This window comes from Lynx rufus, unplaced genomic scaffold (genome assembly GCF_022079265.1).
Source record: "Lynx rufus isolate CCGP_SWC_20201006 ecotype Redwood Valley unplaced genomic scaffold, mLynRuf1.p SCAF_1, whole genome shotgun sequence".
Classification (NCBI taxonomy): Eukaryota; Metazoa; Chordata; class Mammalia; order Carnivora; family Felidae; genus Lynx; species Lynx rufus.
The window spans coordinates 124,576,231-124,596,820 of NW_025814823.1; positions in this window are offsets into that span (position 1 = coordinate 124,576,231).

The window sequence follows — 20,590 nt, forward strand, 5'->3', positions numbered from 1 at the left end:
ATAATGCCTCTCCAAAATTTTTTCAATGATAATGTGAACATTGGAACAGGGAGAAAGAGAATATGTACAAGTGCTATAAGATAGGTCTGTGTCCCAGTCATAAGCTTTCACACATTTCTCAAAATAACTGTAGTTGGTAGATTAATTTGGAAATGGCACCTGACACAGCAGGTAGGGAGGTAATGTCCCTCTGTGTATTTATGCTACAACTAGATCTAAGAATGAGTATAGTCATCGAATGTGAACGCCCTCAACTCTCTTCTCCTTTTCTTCTAAATTTTTCTGTTCCTTCCCCTAGCCCCAATCTCTTCTGCTGCAAAGAAAGAAGTGTCTTTTCTCCTTGAGAATGCTAGGCCACCATTAGTGCATCTCATTCTACACAAAATCTGCCCAGAGAGGCAGATTTGCACAACCATTAAGAGCAATGACTAAGCCTGACTAGCTAGGTTCAAACCCCAGTCTTGCAACTTGATGCTGTTTAAGCTATGCCTTATTTTCCTCATCTGTAAAGTCAGAATCATATTAATGACTTCCCATAAGGTTTTTCAGTGCATCAAATTGATTTAAATATGTCAAGCTCTTAAAAGCAATGCCTTATACAGAGTAATTCTTATATACGTTTACTATTAATGCCATCAATTATTTTATCTCTTTTGCAACTTCATCCTATTCCTTCAAGATCCTTTTCCTTAGCCTACATGCATGCTCACATCTTTCAATCCTTAAAAAACAAACCAAAATAATATAAGACAAAACTGTGATGTTTCTTCAGACAGGTTTGCCTTTTCTTTCCCAGCATGCTTTTGGGGGAGAAAAAAGTCCACATTTTCTCTTTCTTTCCTGACCACCCAATCTTTCCCTGGTCCATTACAATTTCAGTTCAGCTCAGTATGGGCACTATTGTGCAGATACTCTGATGGACACCTGTTCTGATGGAAATGTTAGGATTCACTGCACGTTTGGCTGGTGGAACTGATTGGTAATGCCTGCTTTGAAAAACATACAGGCTCAAATAGTATTTTCCACACATCTCAGGGCTTCTACCACTTGAGCATCCAGTATTATTTGGGGGGGTAGAGGCAGACCCTTGGCAGTTGAGCCTAGGCAATGTGGTATGGTGGAAAAAAATGGTGAACTTTGTTACCACAAGACCTGGGCTCAAGTTCTCATTCTGTTCTACACATTGTAGATCATTGTAGATGCTTCACCAATACTTGTTTAACTGCAGTGAATTATTTCCCAGCAAATCACTCAGGACCCTTGCCTTCTTATTTTTATGCTAATGTATCAGTAATCCCGGTTGAGTCTGACTACGGCAGAGTCTGAGTGGAGGTTACTTGTTTGAGCCTGTAACTTAGGCCCTTAGGCACAAGAGTGAATAACCCAAGGGCTTTGAAAGGATTTTTCTCTCTGAAGGAAGATGAAGGCAGGAAGATGAAATTGGTCACAGGACTCAGACCTGACCCTTTAAATGGGGCTCAGATGAAATCCTCTCCTGCTTGAAGTCAGTCTGGTTTTTCTCTGGTATCATCTATAATATATAGTGTCTCTTTCTAGTTCTGCCTCTAATCTCTTTTTCCTCTCAAGAGAATCTTAACCCCTCAAGTCCTCCTGTCATATGTGTTGAAAAAAATTCCCAATGTTAAGAGAATCATAAAACATATTAGAACAAAAAATTATCTTACCTACCTTCATCTTACAACCAGACCCAGAGAGTTGATAACTAAACCACTAATCATCAGAGAAAATAATTTTCTTCATTTGTAGGAAGAAAAATAAGGAAGTTTGGATTATCGCTCAGCCGGTTGAGGCGACACTCCCATTGCATGAATACAGCATCAACAATTTAATGACATCAAGGGTTTGAGGGTTTCCTTTACACATCATCCAAAAGGATGTTTTCATATGAGCTTGTGCCAGATAAGGGTTTTGAAATGCTGAGTGACATCCAGCAATCCCTTGTTTGATTTCCCAATCTTTTTGTAAGACACAATTTAAAACATCTCTATTTTCTTCTCCACTGAAAGTGGTGTTGGAGCAAACAGATTTATATTAAGCTTACAAAGCGGAAAATTAAAATTTTAACCAAACTGTCATGTATCTTGTTAGCTCTAAATTACACTAAACTGGTATGGTAGGCTTTGAGTCCCTAAAGTAACCATCTTTTTGGTATCATATAGACCTAGGGTGCATGTTTCTGGGTAAAACAATGCCTGAGTCCTTCTTTGGACCAATTTATCCTGTGTGTTAATGAGAGATGTACTGAAGAAGTTATACATGCAGCAACATACCAGCCTTTAGGCAACTTTTGCTTGATGGAACATTTCATCTATTTGCAGGATTTAAGCTTCCAAAGCATATATTCTGACATTTCCCTTTCTTTCCCTCAGGGAAAGAAATTCTATTGCAATCCAAATTGTGAAATAGAGGAGGAAAAGAGATATTAATTTGCAGCGTGAGACTTTAGGCATGATAAGGTTTAAAGAAACAAAAACCTAAATTAATCTCTGTATCTCCAATAACAAGCTTAAGCTTTCCTTCATCCAGCTAAACAAACAAACTGAAATTCTATGGGCAGAGGAATATAGTTGTCATTTTATTTTAATATTCTCTTTGTTATAATTTAAGATACAAAGAACATACAGGGAGAGGCTTTAGCTATTTGCTTGATAGACTGAAATATAAGAGAAGTGATTTTCATTATCAGGCAATTAATAATTGATGGAAAAAGATGATGATCTCTGAATCCCCTTCTGGCAATGATAGACTCCACAAGACGATATCAGCCTGTTGAAATACTATTCGTGTAATTCTGTTTGCATGGAACATACTCCTGTGTATTAAATTCTATGCTTACCATGCACAAATAAAGATCCAAATCAGAATTCTTAAATTTTTCTGAGAGAAAAACCAAATAGTTGAGTTAGAATGATGTATTAGAGGAGATCACTATTGACTACTGATGAAGAAGTATGTATAACATACTCATTGAATGCCTGGACTAATATTTGGTGCCCTTATTCACTATCACAACATGCTTCATAAATCAGCTGCCTATTCTCAGACCTACTGTGCCCCCAGTAATCAGAAAGGAGAAGTGTGTTTTAGTCCAATTTTCTCTGCACAGATAGGTATAAAGTAAGTATACATCTTGTCCCTTCTGCTGGCTCATGAGTCTTACATTATGACCCCTCTAGACCACTTTCCAGAGCAAGTCCTTTGTGTTGAGAACCTTTCCTGACCATTGGTCAGTTACACTTACTCTTCAAGGCTAGTGTCTGTGAGTCAGGTGCCAATGGTGAGCTATTCTAAGACCAACTCTTTGGTTACAACATAATCACCCTCTCAAATAAGCAGCTTCCTTCAGACATCCTGACATCAGGAGGACATCCAGTCCAGCACCCTGATTTTACAAAGGAGAAAACCAAGGCCACAGATGTGTGTTGACCTAGGCCAGCACTTTCTCCACTGTTCCATGCTGACTCTTGCTCTGTGAGCGGAAATTAACATTGGTTTAGTATCTTTACTATTGCCTTCTGGGGATGATCTCCTAGCCCAGGACCTGCAACTTTGAGAACTGGGCAAAGTGAGGGGTAGGAATAATTTATCACACTTTTCTTTTTTTTTTTTTTTTTAATTTTTTTTTTTCAACGTTTATTTATTTTTGGGACAGAGAGAGACACAGCATGAACGGGGGAGGGGCAGAGAGAGAGGGAGACACAGAATCGGAAACAGGCTCCAGGCTCTGAGCCATCAGCCCAGAGCCTGACGCGGGGCTCGAACTCACAGACCGTGAGATCGTGACCTGGCTGAAGTCGGACGCTTAACCGGCTGCGCCACCCAGGCGCCCCTATCACACTTTTCAACACAGAGATATGTCTACTACTAGCTGTGAGTCAGCTCTATTAGCCTTGATTGCCCCATTGGGTGGCTAAGTCTGAATTCACTCTGAAGGAGCTAACCTGAATTCTAATCTCTTGCCCCATCTTTTCAATTCCCTTTAACTCCCAGGATCCCTAGTTGCTATCTGGCAACAGTATTTCACTCAAAACTTTCATGGATAATAATATGCTCATAATTAAGAGATGATGTGCATTAAGAGTTTATTATGGGGCCGATGCTCTGCCAGGCTCTTTATGTATATATTTTTTTCATTTAATTCTCACAGGAGCCCTATGAGATAGGCAGTATTAATAGCTCTACTTACAGATAAGAAAATTAAGAGGTTAAGTCACTTGCCCAAGGTCCCTGAGCTAGGTTTTCTAACAGAGGTAGTCTAACTTCAGTCCTAAGCACTGACTCATATTATCAATAAACCAACAAAAACACTTTGAGCACTGACCATATGCAAGCCATTCAGCAAGGCTTCTAGCCTAGATGAGGTGTCTGGACATCCAAAGACATGTTTAGAAACACATTATGGAATAACACATGGTAAATAATAAGTTAATAATGGGCTAGGGTGGGACCTTAATCTTTTTGTGTGTGTCAGGAACTTCTTTGGCAGTCTGATAAAACCTATGGACTCCTTATCAGGATAAGTGCATAAAATAAAAAGCATGGAATTGCAAAGGAAGCCAATTACATAGCAACATAGTAAAAAAAGTTTTTAAATGTTGTAATATAGTGGTATATAAGCTTTTATATTAACACATCATAAACATCACCATTTTGAGAACCAGTGACATGGAGAGGAAAAGCAGTGGGTACTGAGGGGCCAGAGGGATGGGAAACCAAGTGGATGTGCAGCTCAAACTGCTTCTCATATCTTCCCAGCTCACCCAAGCCCATGCTTCATTCCCAGAGAGTGTAAACTGTATATGTATTTTCATCGTGCTGTGCATTTCCATGTACTGGTTTTTCTCATTGCTCCATAATAAATTGGTTTGCTCACATCTCTCTGAATAGATACATTCCTGCACTGCTATCACATCTATTGACACTAAACTCCCACATTTTAGAGAGGGATTTAAAAAAAATTTTTTTTAATTTATTTATTTTTAAGACACAGAGAGAGACATAGCATGAGTGGGGGAGGGGCAGAGAGTGGTGACACAGAATCTGAAGCAGGCTCCAGGCCCCCAGCTGTCAGCATTCAGTCCAATGCAGGGTTTGAACCCATGAACCATGAGATCATGACCTGAGCCAAAGTTGGACGCTAAACCAACTGAGCCACTCAGGTCCCCACTGAGAGAGGGATTTTAAAAGATAGTGCAGCCACATTTCTCTGACGTTTCTTCCTCAGAAAGCAATTTTAAAACCACAGTTTTAAATATCAAGAAATGAATTTGGATAGATTTCAATAATTGCAAACAGTCACATTTAATTCCAGGAGTGAAGTTTCTGTTACAGCTTTTGTGCTTTTTGTACTAGGGTGACAAGAGTTTCTTATGTAATTACAATGGGGAATTAAAATTCATTTCACTGCAACTTACTTTTAGCAGAAACCTCACTCTGAATTAAACTAGGCTGTTTATAATTATTGACACCTATTTTAATTCACTTTATGGTATTCAGAACTGTGGTTTTGCAATTGTCTTTTCAAGGAGAAACAGTGATGTTTCTGGACTATGAGCAACATATGTTATCAAGATGTGGTTTTAATTTGCATTTTTCCCATGAGTAATGATGCCAAGCACTTTTCATTTGCTATTTGACCATTTTGATAACCTCTTTTGCGAAGTGCCTGCACAGGATTCTTGTCCAATTTTAAAAATTGCGCTATTGTTTTCTTATAGACTTAGAGAATTTTTAAAAAGATATTCTTGTTATAAATCCTTTCTAGATGTGTGTGTGTGTGTGTGTATGTGTGTGTGTGTGTCTGTATGTCTGTGCATGCCAGTCTAAGGTTTGCTTTTCCATTGTCGTAATAGTGTAATTTATTAAGTGGAATTTCTGAATTTACTATCTGAATTAAATTAAAATTAAATTTCTGAATTTAAATATCTGAATTTATCTAAATCCAAATTATCAGTATTGCCTTTGTCCTGTTTAAAAACGTGTGACCTCCCCTGAGGTCCTGAAGATATTTCCTGTGTTTTCTTCTACATGTTTTGTTGTTTTACTTTGCACCTTTGGGTATATGATCCATCTTGCATTAATTTTTGTGTATTGTTTGAGGTATTTTTTTCCCATTTGAGCCAGCACTATTTATTGAAAACACTGTCCATCCTTCCACTGAATTGCTGTGGTGTCATTGTCATGAATGAATTGATTCATCATTTGGGTGTGGATCTGTTAAACTCTATTCTACTAGTCTATTCCATCATCTACTGTCTATTCTTATATTAATACCACACTTTTAATTACGCTAGCTTTGATATCTGGTTTTATTTTTCTCCTTAAAGATTGCCTTGATTATTCTAGATCCTTTGTATTTCTGTGTACATATTACAAATAGCTTGTCAATTTCCACCAATTAAAAATGATGCTAAGATTTTCATTGGGATTGCACTGAGTCTAGAGATGAACATGGAGAGAACTCATATTTTAATGTTACATCCTTGAATCCCATGTTCATAGTATAGTCTTTCATTTATTTAGGTCTTCTTTTACTTTTCTCAGTATATATATATTTTTAATTTCTTTTTAACATTTATCTTTGAGAAAGAGAGAGACAGAGCACCAGCAGGGGAGGGGCAGAGAGACATGGAGACACAGAATCCGAAGCAGGCTCCAGGCTCTGAGCTGTCAGCACAGAGCCTGACATGGGGCTCAAACCTACACACAATGAGATCATGACCTGAGCTGAAGTTGGATGGTCAACCGACTGAGCCACCCAGACGTCCCCATATCTGTGGTTTTAAGTGTAGAAGTACTGTGTATCTTTCATTAGATCTCTTCTGCATAATTGAAGTTTTTGGTGCTTTAAAAATTTTACTCCCTAATCGTTTGCTTCTTTTTAAAAATAGATTTATTTCTTTGTTGAAATTCTCCAACTTATCTTCTATGCTGGCTACCACTTCCTACATTTTCTTGAATATATTTATCATGATTATTTTAAACTACCTGTGGGTTAATGTCAGTATTTGAATCACCTATAAATCTTTTCCTATTACCCATATTTTTCACTTGGATTTCAGTACTTTGATCCTTTTAATTTTTATTATATTTTCACCAACACCAAAATTTTTGGTTAAATGCCAGATGTCATCAATGAAAAATTATAAAGACTTGAAATGATGTTATCTTCTTCCAAGGTTAAGTTTTCTTCTGCAGGTTTGTAGTCAAGATCTTGAGAAAACTTGATTTTATGCTTTTTGGGGGGCTAGTCTAGTTTGTTTTTTTCCTATTCCTATGGATTGGTCCTTATTCCTATGGTATGGCTCTTATTCTTAAGGCATGATGCTAAGGTTTCAATTCGAAGCCTGGGATTTGTACCAAGCTTTCTCCATCTTAGTAAGGCTTTAACTATGACTTCTGCCTCCCCAATAGTATTGAATTCTCTGATCAGCACTTCAGCTACCCAGCTTTAGGGAAATGTGTATGCAGAATTTCAGTCTCCTTCTCTGCTGGCCTTCCTCCTCTAGGACTTTGCTCCCCAAGTAGCAAGCTTCAAGCTACTCCAAACTCTGACTTCTGCCTCTTTAGCCCAATAAGACTACTGTTGTATATCCTTGTTCTGCAACTTGTAAATGTCTTTAGAAAAATATCTGGGAAGAATGTGGAACTCATGTCATGGGCTTTTCTTCAAGTATGGTCTGTTTTTGTGCCTTCAAACAATTGCTTTAAGTATTTTGTGCAATGTTTAGGTTGTTTTCAAAGACAGTGTTAGTATGATGTCAATATTCCATGGTGTCTGGGTCAGGCAGAACTATTTTTGTGGGAAAACGAAACAAAACTTGTACTACGTTTCTCAGATAGCATCAAATCATCTAAGATTGGAGGTCAGGGTGGGATGTAAGGAGAAATAAGAAAAGATCAATCATTATTCATGAAGGATGAACCATGCTGGAAAATGAGGCTTAGACAATGCATAAATGACTACCTAACCTTTGAAAACATGGTGAAATTATATTTAAAAGATTAACCCTGATAATGAATCAAAACTCATACTGCTTCATACTCATTTTCAAAGGAAAAAAGATGAAACCACATATGGTTCTGTAACTTTCCTCTGAAAATTGTTTTTAAAAATAAGTTTGTCATGTTTTTAGTTGGGCATATCCGCAGTGTTTAACACTGGTCAAAAGTAAAAGCATTTGTAACCATAATTGTCCTAGAACTTTGTGATGAAAGTAATTTAGAGTAGCCAACTCTTAAGAATTTATGGCAACAAAGTTTTTTTAATGTTTATTTATTTATTTATTTATTTATTTATTTCTATTATTTTTTTTAACGTTTATTTATTTTTGAGACAGAGAGAGACAGAGCATGAACGGGGGAGGGGCAGAGAGAGAGGGAGACACAGAATCTGGAACAGGCTCCAGGCTTTGAGCGGTCAGCACAGAGCCCGACACAGGGCTCAAACTCACGGACCGCGAGATCGTGACCTGAGCTGATGTCGGACGCTTAACCGACTGAGCCACCCAGGCACCCCAATGTTTATTTATTTTTAAGAGAGATAGAGAGACAGAGTGTGAGTGGGTGAGAGGCAGAGAGAGGGGAGCACAGAAACTGAAGCAGGCTCCAGGCTCTGAGCTGTTAGCACAGAGGCTGACACAGGGCTCAAACTGGGGAATGGTGAGATCATGACCTAAGCCGAAGTCAGACGCTTAACCTACTGAGCCACCCAAGTGCCTCAAGGCAAGAAAGTTTTAAAAGCAATGTAGGAAGGGTGAAGCAGAGAGGAAAAGACTAGATAGGATAGTCCTAAGGAGGTGGGTTTCTCAGATCTGGAAGAGCACTGGTATAAGGAACAGGAATGGCTACAAGAGTCATCCCAGGGATGATCCAGTCCAGCTTTCTCTGTCATCTCCCCTTCTAGTCAGAGGCACCAGAGTCCTGAGGCTGCCCCTGAACTCCTATGTGTGTCCAGAGGACCTCAACTGGGGGTGAGGAAATTAAGAGGTAGATCTGCTATTTGCTGGATGTATGAATTTTACCAAGTTACTTAATCCATCTGTTAAAGAGCTTTTGATTCCAAGTAATAGAAACTAAGCCTCAAAGGCTTAAGAAGAATTCATTATCTCAAATCTATCTTAGAGTCTGAGGTAGAACTTCTTTAGGATTGGTAGATTCAATAGCTTGATAACATCACCAAGAATCTAGGTTATTTCCATATTGCCACTCTGCCATCTTATGTACTGGTATTGTCTTTAGCCTTTTGGTTCCCTGAGTCATATCCAGACACAATACCTGAAGGAAGAAACCTCATCTCATGATTTATTGAACATAACTAGGTCTCTTGTTCCTGCCTAAGCCAATCTCCAGTAAGGAAAGTGGAATTCCTGTGACCAACTCCTCAATCTGTATATAAGCCAGAGCCACCTGGGGAGAGATGAGCATTTGAATAAAAGTGAATTCTGCTCACAAGGAAGAAGGTTATTAGGTAGATAACCACTGGTATCTACTACACTTGAATTTGCTGAGCCTTATTTTCTTTATCTGCAACATGAAGAAATAATAGTATTTGGCTTATAAGATTGTTATAAAGGATTAAATGCAAAAACCCATGGGTTATTCCTCCAAAAATTTCTGTTAGGCTTGTATTCCCATATAACTTCTGAAACCATGCGCCATAGGGTTAAAGATTGAGACTAACAGAAAATTTAAAGATGGTTTTTCAGAGACTTGTTTCTCCTTAATCAGTTATTGTTTCTTTTTGGAGCCCACTAACAAATCCACTAGCTGTCTCCAAAGAGACCTGGACTGACACACATGAAGGTCACTGATATGATTCTAGCCTATGAATAAGCTAGGCTCTGCATTCCTTCCCAAAGATAAGGAGTCCCAGACTCCATCCAGTTTATAACAACTTTTCTTTTTTTTTAACATGTACATAGTCTTCTCCTAACAGATCACCTCCTGATGTCAGGGGCCAAATTTTGCCCCATTTTAATGTTAAGTCTCCAACCCAAAGTGAACATGGGATGTATGTTACATATGTTTGCTCAGTGCAGATGCTCTATCTTTCCTCATGAATAGTCTTAAATTTCCACACCCTTTGTATATAATCCCAAACCCTATGACTATAAAACTTGTTCTAATCTTAGCGGAGGTGGATTTGAGGCCTGCCCTTCCATCTCCTCATTCAGCTGCCTCTCAGATAAACCCTTTCCTTGCTGCATACATGCCTCAGTGATTGGCTTAGCTGCATGTCAGGCATACTAACTTGGGTTTGGTTACGCTTCTGTTCTATTGATAACTCCTCACAGCTACCATTTATTTTTGTCTTTATCAAAAAACATTTTTATTTATTTATAAATAAGAAATAAATAAAATAAACTTATTATAAATTCATTTATAAATAAAATAAAAATATATATATAGCTGTTAGCACAGAGTCTGACATGGGGCCCAAACCCATGTGCTATGAGATCACGACCTGAGCTGAAGTTGGATGCTTAACGACTGAGCCACCCAAGTGTCCCTGTTTTTATTTATTTATTTTTGAGAGAGAGAGAGAGAGAGAGAGAGAGAGAGAGAGAGAGAGACAGAGACAGAGAGAGCAGGGGAAGGGCAAAGATAGAGGGAGAGAAAATCCCAAGCAGGCTTCTCACTGTCAGCACAGAGCCCAATGTGGGGCTCAATCCCATGAACCATGAGATCATGACGGGGGCTGAAACCAAGAGTTGGAGGCTTAACTGAGCCACCCAGGCACCCCTATTTTGATCTTGATGTCATATGCTACAATAGGTGCCATATGTATGTGTGTGTGTGTGTGTGTATGTGTATGCCAACCACCAAAAATGTATTCATGCATTCTTTTCATTCATTCAACGTATATTTGATTGCCAGTAATCTCACTTTACAGACAATGAAACAGGTTTAGAGAGGCTGACTAATATCTTTAAAGTGACCTAGCAAGTGAGTGGCCAAGTTAGATACGTGCTTAGGTCTCACTCCACAGCTTGCAGATCCTTTATGACTTCCTTTCCTGAAAGCCTCCTCAGGGTCCCATTTTTCCAAGTTTAACCCATTAAAAAAGGGTGGCTGGGAGCAACTAACTGCAGGTTGTCAACTCACACCGTAAGGTACAAAGAGAACACAGTCTTGTTAGATCCCACACCAGCCCCTCCCCTGGAGCTTCAGGTAATTCTGTTTGGTTCCAGCAGGTGGCAGGTTGGTATCAGTCAACACTTGCTCCTCTACTTCTACACAAGCAACTGAAGTGAGAATTACTGTCTTGGCAAACTGTAAAAATCAGACTCATCACTTTTTAGTCCCACTCTCTAGGAAGGACAGCTGGCTCTTGTCAGCTACTCTTGGGCATGAAGCAAGAGATGAAATAAACTGCATGTGAATCAACCTTTTTACTTGAAAAAGTGCTCTCATTTTTATATGCACATTCATCCCACTTCCAACAGATTTTTCTTAGTAAAATCTTAGAAAAAGCTTAGAACAGATTTTTCACCTATCATTATCGACTGTATTGTTTTATCACTTAAATGCTGTGAGCTCCCTAAAGTGGTGGGTAGAGTTCCTTGTCTTTGGACACCCAACATCAGATACACAGGTGTATAGTGACTACTCAGTGAACATTCGCAGAGTGTTTGTGAATGTCTTGGAGTGGGGTGATCTGGGTTTGAGTTATCTGGGATGTCCTTAGTAAGTCATGTGCTCTCTGAGCCTCAGTTTTCCCATTGGTAACAGACGGTGATGATGTTGATGACAATGATATTGGTGGTGATGATGATAATTCCTAAGCCCACTTGGTATGACAGTGACAGGTTTATGAAAGGGACTTAATAAAGTACCTGACAGAGATAGTTTTTGGCTTTTAGGTGAATGTGCCAAAGTTGCACAATATACTAGTGGTTGTTACTCCCTGATAGGGGTTAGAATATAAAATGCCCGGGGCCAGAATTTAGACAGATCCCACTGGGGACATCTTATCTCCAGTTGTCATTTCCTGCCCACAGCTCCAGTATTACCTTTGTCACCTCACATGGAGAATCACTGAAGTGCTTTACTTATTGTCTGTCTTGATTCCAATTCTACCTTTTCCAACACTAGTTTCTAAAGGTGTTATTCAAGGAGGTCCTTCCGTGACCTGCCTTCCATCTGCTTTTCCCAAGCGACCATTTTCCACTCATTCATGTACATGCACAAAGCATCCACAGCAGGCAGCAAGTTCATTCCTGGAAGCCCACCCTGCCTTGAGCATCTTCAGTTCTCTGCCTGTGTGAATGCTCTCACTCCCTCTTCTTCTCCACATTATCCCCTGAACCACACTCATCCCTCGACCCTTCTTCCAAGAAGGTTTCCTCTAGCCCACACTGATCTCCTACCTTAGAACCCTGAATGTTCTCATGAGACAGTACAGATCACTGGATACTGGAGGACATAGTCTTGGTTGTCACACAGCCTGCAATCAAATCCGGGCAAGTTATTTAAACTTTGTGTGCCTCAGTTTCTTTATTCTCAAAATGAAAATAATAATATCTACCTCATAAAGATGTTTTGGGGATTTAATGAGAAAATGTATACAAAGCATTTAGCGCAGTGTTTGGAAAAGTGTAAGTATTCAATACGTAGTATTTTATTATTATTACCACTATTACCATTAAATAGATTACTTGATATTCCTTATTGCATTTTTGGATCATGTCACCTCTTCATAGTAGGTCAGTCAGCCTCCTCTATTCAAGGACCATATTTTGTGTTTATTTGTAACCCTTGCATTGCCTCGTGAACTCCCTGAACATGATAAATATGCCACAGCTTTTTATTGGTCAGTTTTCCATAGTATTAAGCAATAAAACTTACCCTCAAGTTAATTTTTAGCAAAGCCACATAGACACTGGTTGAAGATTCCATTGAAACATGCCAGGAATCTTTACAAAGTTTTCTTATCATTAGACATTGGCCATTCAAAATTCAGAGAGTAGTATGTATGACTATAACATACATTTTATTAAGTCAAAGAGATTACTTTTTTGAGAGAGAAAGAGAAAGACAGTCAATGTGTGCACATGCATGCAGGGAATGAGCAGAGGCAGAGGGAGAGAGAGAATCTTTTTTTTTCATAATTTTTTTTTAACATTTATTTTTGAAAGACAGAGAGAAACAGAGGGTGAGCAGGGGAGAGGCAGAGAGAGAGGAAGACACAGAATCTGAAACAGGCTCTGGGCTTATCAGCACAGAGCCCAATGCGGGGCTTGAACCCACAAACCACAAGATCATGACCTGAGCCAAAGTCAGATGCTTAACTGACTGAGCCGTCCAGGTGCCCCAAGAGAATCTTAGGCAGACTCCATATGCAGCATGGAGCTTGACGTGGGCTTGATCCCATGACCGTGAGATCATGACCTGAACCAAAATCAAGAGTGGGATGTTTAACCAACTAAGCCATCCAGGTGCCCCAAGATTACTTTTTATACAGTTTGGGGATTATCTACAGGATAGGAAGAAACAGAACAGAGAATGAAATGTGACAGGTGACAAAATAATACCCATAAAGAATAGGACATTTATAAAGTTTATCAACTATAATGAACTTGAGCCAGTCTCTGATCTCCCAAATATCTCTGCTCCACACCCCAACTCTGTGTTGTTTGATGATGATGATGATGAGTAATGGCCCAGGTCCAGGATTCTGCTGCTTTCTCCTTTCGTTTTTATGATTCTCAAAAGAAGGGCTAACCTGCTTTCTCTCTCCTTGCCAGGGGTGGATGCAGTTGCAAAGCTCTTCTCAGTCCCAAATAAAGATTATTTTACCTGTGGTCCCAGGAGATTTAGCTCTATTTCTCAAGCCTTTTGTATGTGTGCTGGGAAACCCTCGGGTGAAATGTCACTTCTCTGGAGAGTTAGGGGATCTTTCACCACTTAGAGAAGCCTAATCTCACATTGGGTGTGAGCCTTACCCTGGGGCCCTCTGCTGGCCATGAGAAACAAGAGCAAACAGCAATTCTTTAGGACAAGGAACCCTGAATTTTGTATTGAAAGTAATACAGAGAGAGCCAAGAATTTTCCTATTCATCAGGGCCATCACAACTTGGGTTATGAAAATAAAATGGTGGGAGAAGAGTAAGCTAGAAATAGCAATACAAATCTCCTTCTAAAAAGAGGATTAACAACTGGATTTGGGTCTCAGTTCAAAAGTTGAAATTAATTTAATACACAGTGCTAAAAAATATCTCCTACAGGGAATACCTGTAATGTACAAATGTTTTGTTTTCAGTGCAGGCTCAGTAATTAGTAGAGATTGCTAAATTGGCTTGAGCAAACCCACTGGAAAGCATGTTCCTTACCCAGTAACATGCTGCTTTTCCCTGGGCTTATTTTAACTCATGCACCAGATTACCAAGGTATCATGGTGACAGATGTCATAGAAATACCAAAACGAATGGACGGAATCAGACACTCAAATACGTTCAATAGGCAGGGCTTTCTGATTACAGAATGGGCTTTGTGGCCCACTGGCCCAAGCTTTCATTAACAGCCCTTGCCCTGGCTCCCTACAGAGATTTACAGCCTGGCCTATGCCTGTTTTGTTGCTGTGGCCAGTGCTTTTGCTCTACCACAGGCACCACCATAGGAAAACATGGGCCCAGGTGCCAACCCAGCTGAAGGGCTTCTCATAAACAAAGAAGCAACACCTGGTGTTTGTCACCCAAAGGGCCAGAGCAAGAGAAACCAAAACCAACCGCAAATGTGACAACCTCAAACCTTCTCTTGGCTCATTTTCTGATCAAATGAAATAAAATCCATATACAGAATAATGATAGTAGACATTTCTACCACTCCAGAGGAGAAATAGATGAAGAGTTTGAACAATTTAAAGAAAACCAATGAGAGATAGATGTCACCATGTAGGAAATACTGACAACACGGCAGAAAATAAATCGGTCAGGCCACCCCTGAAGAGTCATGTGCAGTTAGGGACAGGGCAGTGTTTGGAAGAGCCTTGGCCATCCCCAAGATGCAACACATGCCAGCAGCCAGTGGGGGTCAGAGGTACTCTATGTCTGAGAAAGAGAGAGAGCCCCAGGCTGCGTCCGTCTACTGCTTGGCACCTTTAACCTCAAGATGGACAAATCCTGCTAATAGGAACTCAGCAGGAAGTCCCTGTGAGTCCACACTTCTCTTCAGGAAGAGCAGGACCATGAAAACATAGGAGGCAGCTGATCTCAGATGCTTTACCATAAAGATTAATTCTGACTTCAAAGCAATTTGCTTATTTTACATTTTCTTGCAGCAATAACCCTCCTGCTGCTTAGTAGATGCAGGGTGGTCATTGTTCTCAGAGTCAAGCATGTAAACACACTGAAGCAAGGACTCTATTCTACATCCCTCACCCTATCTCTTCAGAGCACAGGACTTCCCTTCTAATAACTTTTCCTTGTAAGTCAGTGGCAGTTTGAAGACAATGCTTAAGTGGATGGGTAGGTCTAACTGGTTTGTAGGTTGCACAGGCATCCATGATGGAGGTGCTTATGCAACCTCAGGAGAGCCAATTGTGTACATCCCTCTACCACCTAGTTGAGTGGTGTGTGTTGGTAGCTTAACATTGGTCATGGTGAGAGTATTTACAGAAATGAGCAAATGCTGCAAATCAGGGCTCTTTCTCCTAGAAAGCTGACTTTGTTAAACATGTAAGCACACCAATGATTCCAGGGGAGGTTTAAGAGTAAATCATTTAGCACTATCATCTATCATGCACAGACCAGAAAGCATCTAGTAAAGAGAAAAAGGAACGATATCTGATTAGCCTAGAAGATCTTCCAGTATGAACCATTCCTGAAACTACAGTCAACAATTCCATAAAGAATTCCTTTCGAGGACTAGCAAGAAATTAAATAACATATTCCTAAATAATTTTTAACTGTTGAATTGCAATACTAAGACCCATGACCCCATGTATGCTTTTTCCCTTTCTAACTTTGGGCCTTGGGGAAAATGTAAGCCTCCTTAGAAAGTCTATAACATACATTTTATGGTTTCAATCTGGAAGACAACAGGGTCACCTTTCTCTTTTGTGGCACACGAGGAGCCATAGGACAATAGCTCATGTTATACATGTATTGTACAACTTATAGATTTAAACCCACAAAGTAGTCAGCTTTTCTTAGAGAAAACACTCTTTCACAGGCATGGACTAACTTTCACCTTCGCCAATCATCAAAATTGCCTGAAGAAACACATTCAAAACGTCTGTTGTGCCATAATTTTGTAGCATTTTCTACAAAAGACTTATGTCCAGGCTATTAGTTCATAGTCTGTATTTTTATCATTGTAATCAAATGTCTAAATGAGAGTATTGGCCTGATAGGGTCCTGGCAACTTAATGAAGATGGCCTAACAGGGGTGGCAGCTCACTGGGTTTGGGAGATAGATTAAAAGTAGGGGATAAAGAGGATTTTAGAAAATAAGTGAATGTAATAAAGTGATGAAAACGAAGTTTCTCACTAGAGAAGGGAGTAATAAATATAGAGAGGGAGAAAGCTGGAATGAGTCACGTTGCATAGAGTTAGAATTGGAAGTTCAGTGCAGACTTAGAGTTCTCAATATGTAGAATTAGATGCAGAAAGAAATAGTGATGTACATTCTATGTATGTATGCAAACACCTCTATATCTCCGTATGTATGCATATGCATACACATGTATACCACATACATAAATACATGTATTTCCTAGCTCTATCCCTGAGAGCTTGGGGGTAGGAAAACCCCAATAATGAAGAGTCTACCTAGAGCCCAGATCCTGGTTTCTAAACGCCAGCCTCCACTAAAAGGGAACAGCTTTGATGCCAGGGCTGGAACAGGAAAAATATGACATGTTTAGAACATCTCATAATTCCAGAAAATAATCAAAGAGTAATGGAGACATGTCCAAGGGACACAGAAGACAGAAGGGGTGCCAAATGGTCCAATTTGGGATGATTTGATATAAATGAAATCATAGCATCAGATTAAGTCCCATTAACTAAAATGGGCATCCATTAGTTTTTCCTAATATTAATATGTAAATGAACATGTAAGGGGAAAAGAATAATCTTCCCTGTAGTACAATACCAACTAATGATGTTCAAGAAACTATGGAATTAGAAAAGCACAGTTTGAGACCCATAGTGATCATTATTTTAGGCAAAAATTATCAAAAAGATTCTAAAACTAGTGGGTAAAAGTTGGGTGAAGAATGGAGCATTTACATAGCCTTAAAATATTTCCCACAAAACCCTTATTAATTGCAAAGGAAAAAAAGAGTAATCTTATAGTAGAGAACCTTTGTAGACACCATGCTACTCAAGAGCTCAAAGTTTACTTCACCACTAATAGGATAAACCAAGATCATGTGTCATATTATGGGATGCCATGAAAATACATCATCACATCTGTGATATTCCTGCCCCAAATGCATAATCTCACTTTAATTTAATCATGAGGAAGCAGAAAACAAATCCAAATTGAGCCATTTCCTTGAAACAAATCTCCTCAAAGGGTATTTGTGCATGCAGGCGCATGAGCACGCACACACACACACACATTCTATTGGTTCTGTTTCTCTGGAAAATCCTGTCTGATAACAGTAACAATTTTGGATTCAGAAGCTTTTGATAATTCAGGTTGCTAATTTTAAGTCTTTGCTCAGATATCACATTCTCAGAGAGGCCTATTCTGATCACCATATTAAAAATGAAAATTAGAGGCACGTGGGTTGCTCAGTTGGTTAAGTGTCCGACTGTTGGTTTTGGCTCAGGTCGTGATCTCATAGTTTGTGGGTTCAAGCCCCACATTGGGCTCTGTGCTCAGTGTAGAGCCTGCTTTGGATTCTCTCTCTCCCTCTTTACCCCTTCCCTGCTTGTGTTCTCTCTCTCTCTCTCTCTCCAGGTAAATAAATAAACATTAAAAGATGAAAATTAATTATCTCTCTATTCCATATTCCTGATCCCCTGACCCCACTCTATTTTCTCCCATAGCAATGTCACTTTTCACCTACTGTGTTACTATCATGTTTATTTTCTATCTCCCTTATCCAGTGTATAAACTTCACAATGGCAGGTGTTGTGGGAAAAGTTCCCTGGGAAAAACTCTGAGGTGGAGATTTGTGCACAGGATGCTTATGGGGGTGGGTAATGCTCCCAGGAACAGCAGCCATAAGGGACTGAGGAAACAGGACTGGGCAGAGTGTGTAGTGCAGCTGAACACAGGTCTCAGCTGATCCCAAGGGGAGCTCTGAAGATGGGGTAGTGCCTCGGCCTGTCCTGAATTGTGACAAAAGGGGCTGGGCCTCTGTATCTCCACAGCAGCCAGTCATTGGACACAGGGTGCACCAGGGAAGAGGCATTACCTTGGGTAACACAGCTCCTTGTGGCCAAGGGCAGATCCCAGGAGGAGTCAGTCATGGGTCAGCAGCCAGCAACACTCCTGGCAGCTGGGGAATGGGCAGAATGATCCTGAATGGGGGATCTGGGTGGTGCACCCCAGCAGCAGCCACTAGAGCAGGATCTTTGTCTATTGGTGTGTGCCCAGCTTCCAGAAGGGGGTCAGAATTATTGACTGGATGGGTGGGCACATGAATGAACGAGCAAATGAATGAATGAATTCCTTTTCCAAAAGGTCAGCATGCACACAGACAGGATGTGGCCACGAGTCTCAGTTGACAAGCAAATTGACAAGAGTGTAAAAATAGAAAATAGGTCAATGTGAACAGACAAACTTTAAGATAGTCGAATATCAAAAAGCAGCAAATGAGAGAAGAGAGGCATGGGGCTTTTGGAAACAGTGGCAAGGTTGGATATGGCATTGAGTACATTTATATTTCAAGGAGATTCCAAGTCTTCCACTTAGATTGTGAGCAGTTTATTGTAGGACCAGGGTGTGCTGTTGCAGGCCTGAGGGGCCCAGGGTTAAAGAAAGCATCCTGCTAATACAAGGAGCAACTGGCTCCCGTGACAGAACTTTTAACAAGCCTTTTCTCATATCTGTTGACTTAACGCAGGCCAGGGAATTCTTTGAAAGGCAACATGGCTATAAATCAGCAAGTCCTGTAACGCGCATTCCAGGGACTTGGAGGAAAAGTCTGCACACAAAGGCACCTCTTCTAAGTCTTTAGGAATGCCGTGGTGAGTGGCCCTGGGAGTCTTGGGGTTAGACTGGGGCTGGGAATTGAAAACATCTCAAAGGGAGGAGCAGGGAAGCACCAGTGACAGTAGCACAGCATGTGCTAAAACCCTGAGTACCCAGCACCCAGCTCAGTGCCTAATACTAGTGGATAATCAGCAGTGAAGGAATTTCTGTTGAATGAGTCACTAAATCATAGTCAGTTTTCTTGGTTCTGGCCCTGGTTCTGTCATTCATTGGCTGTGCGACCCTGAGGAACTTCCTTCTTTGAACTTTGGTCACCTTGTGCATTAACTGTTAGGCATGAATACAAATGGAATCTTCAGGAGTGAATGACCCATTAGCTCCTAAGTCTTAAGGAACATTCAAAGAGGTGCCTGAAGATGTAAAAAGAAGAAAAATACAAAAAACCTAATTGGCAGAGAACACTGAGCTAACATAACCACCTGAGATGGTCAGAACCTGCTAAAGGAAGGAAGTAAACAATTCCTGCCATGGCTACCCCTCCCACCCCATCCCCACCCCAGGGGGATCTCTTGGGGCAGCAGGGGGCTGTTGTGTCCATCACTCCAGGGGAAGTGCCTCTTCCACAGCTGCCTAAAACAAAGCAGATGCCCCCAAACACAAACAATCCACTCTGGGGCAGCCTGACGCCAGGCCAGGGGGTAAGAGGCAAATGCTGTCTGATGTTCACTGCAACTTCCATTATATCTAGGGCAGACCATCTCCGAAAGGCCCCGAGGCAGGCAGAATCAATTTCAGTCAATTGCCTGCTCACTTCCATCAGTGGCCTGATGTGGTAGAAAGGACAATAGGCTCCCACTAAGAATACAAGAGTTCAAATTCTAGCTTTTCTGACACTTGCAAATTTAACAAATGATTTGATTTCTCTGGACCTATAAAATGGGAATGATAAGAACAGCATTGCAGGTATGATCAAATGGTAGAAGATTTATGAAACCAGTATATTTGTTTCCCCTTGTACCCTGTCCTCCTTCCTGCCTTCTTTCTTCTCTTCTGTACCAGTCAGCCCAGTTAGTTAGAGCAGAGTACAAGCAAGGCTGAGGACATAATGAGTGTGATGCTCATAGAAGACCACAATCCTGCTCCTTGTCCTGGCCATGTCCTAAAGAGCCAGCTTGCTAATTGTGTGCTTATACCTCCTCATCACAGAGCAAAGGCAGTTTGCCACTGACCAGTATCACTGTGGACAAATACTATTTACTCAGCAAGGATGCCAAGCATTTTTAATCCCTGACTCATCAGGAAGAGGAATTTGGCAAAAGGGAGAATGGGGGTGGAGAATGAATGAGATGAAACTGGGTGAGGCCAGAATGTAATTATGAGGGTCAGATTCCACCATTTTGGGGCACAGAGGAAGAGGGGAGGAGATGGTCTTTGCCCTTAGAAGAGCTGATGTGAT